At 43.4% G+C, this 1,904-nt stretch overlaps 1 pseudogene; it reads right to left on the bottom strand.

Moving 5' to 3' along the window:
- Positions 1-763: 763 nt before the first annotated feature.
- On the bottom strand, positions 764-1,696 carry LOC139235439 (probable G-protein coupled receptor 139; annotated as a pseudogene).
- Positions 1,697-1,904: the final 208 nt, after the last annotated feature.

Genomic DNA, 1,904 nt, shown 5'->3' with positions numbered 1-1,904 from the left:
CACAAAGGAATTTATTACACATTTGTTCGTGTTCCTTTGTGAACTTTACTGACCTGACGATTTGCCAGATCATTTTGCATTATCCTTTGATTACCTCAGGGTTAAAATGGAGAAGGGAGTGGCCTCGTGTCAGACCGAGAGATTAAAGCTTGAGTAGAGTGGGCCTATATTATCTGGAGTTTAGTGGAATTAGGTGATCCCATTGAACGGGGACAATTTTAAGTGGGCTTGGCAGCGTCGATGATAAGAGGATGATTACCCTCGCTGTAAATTCTAGGACTAGGGGTGATAGACCCAGCATAACCGGTCGGCCATTTAGGACTGAGATGAGGAGGGATTACTTCACTCAGAGGATGGTGAATATTTCGAATGTTTATGTTCCCGGGGGCTGTGGAGGCTCAGTCGTTGTATATTCGAGACAGAGGTCAATGGATTTTTGGGCTCAAAACGAATATGGGGATGGGAAGTGGAGATGATGTGCAAGTTCAGCCATGACCTTATTGACCAGCAAAGCAGGCTGGAAGGGCCACATGACCTACTCCTGCACATATTTCTTACGTTCTTATGTTCTTAAGAGGAAACTAGTCAGGGACGAAGCGGACAGTCTTGAAGGGAGCGGTAGTGCAAAGCTGGCAATAGCGAATCGGCTGCACATTTTACAAGGCCGACAAAGACCAATGTCATGACAGAATGTCAGGCCGAAGAAAAGAAAGACACCAACATATAATCCGAGTAGTAATTGAAGCCGACTCTTAAAGCTTTTCTAGTTTACTAAATTTACAATTCGATTGCAAAAATATTTTGCCGCATGCTTTAACTCCTCCCTAATTTTTTTCTGGGTCACTGCATAAATACACGTGTTGGTGCAGCAACTTAGGAGCTGGAGCATGTTTCTACTTTCCTGGCAAATGAAATTGGGGTCATTGAAATTGGAACCTGCGAATTAAGATCCGTTTGTAATTTTCACATACAAGAAATTTACAACATACGTCATCCATAACAGGATAAAACTGCCCGAGACGGTGAAGAGTAAAATGATGGACTTTCTCCGGCTTTCCATCTCTGGGTCACTCTCGTTCTTTCCATTGATGTGGGTCCGGAGCCTCCTGCGGGCTCTGTTGGCTGCTACAATGTGACTGACGGTCAGAGCATTCAGCAGCAAGATCAGGAAGAATGGGAGGCCTGTGTTAAAAAGACGAGCAAACCAATCATACGCTATCCACGCGAGTGAAGTGTAGAAGCTTGATTTAATATTACAAAACCACGGGACCTTGTTGATTATATAGAGCGGTTCGTATATAAAGTACCAAGGAACGCTTTTTAAACAGCTCAGTAAACAGACCGTTCCTATAACCACAGCCGCTGTTTTCTCGGTGCAATAATTTGTTTTAAGCTTCTGGCAACAAATGGTTACAAATCGATCAAAGGTGAAAGCGACCGTTAACCAGACCGAACTCTCCGTGGCTGCATAAATTACCACAGGACTAAGAGTACACGCCGGGGTCAGGGACAAAAAACTACCTGGAAAATAAATGCCACTAATCCGATTGAATATCACAGCTGTGATAACGAGCAGAAGATCCGTCACCGCCATGAACACAAGGTACCGAGTGGTACATCTGGAGAGACCGCACCTTCCTAGGGACAGGATCACAATTGCCACTAAATTAACTGAGAGTAAGAAGAAAGTTAACATTGGGAAGCTACCCGTCAAAGTCTCAGCAAACACATAAGTGTGACAGTTATTCTGTGAAATTTTGAGACTTCATCCAACCACAGCAGAACACCGTTTACAAAAGATACCCCAAAAATTATTAGTGCGTTTCCAGTGTCACCTGTATCTCGACATTTTTCCCGATAATTAGTTGTCAACTGTAGGATACAGTATAATATAACAGGAAAGT

The sequence above is a fragment of the Pristiophorus japonicus genome, chromosome 23 (genome assembly GCF_044704955.1).
Source record: "Pristiophorus japonicus isolate sPriJap1 chromosome 23, sPriJap1.hap1, whole genome shotgun sequence".
NCBI classification, from domain to species: domain Eukaryota; kingdom Metazoa; phylum Chordata; class Chondrichthyes; family Pristiophoridae; genus Pristiophorus; species Pristiophorus japonicus.
Note: the sequence above shows the minus strand (reverse complement) of the source record. Positions and strands in the feature narration are given on the sequence as shown.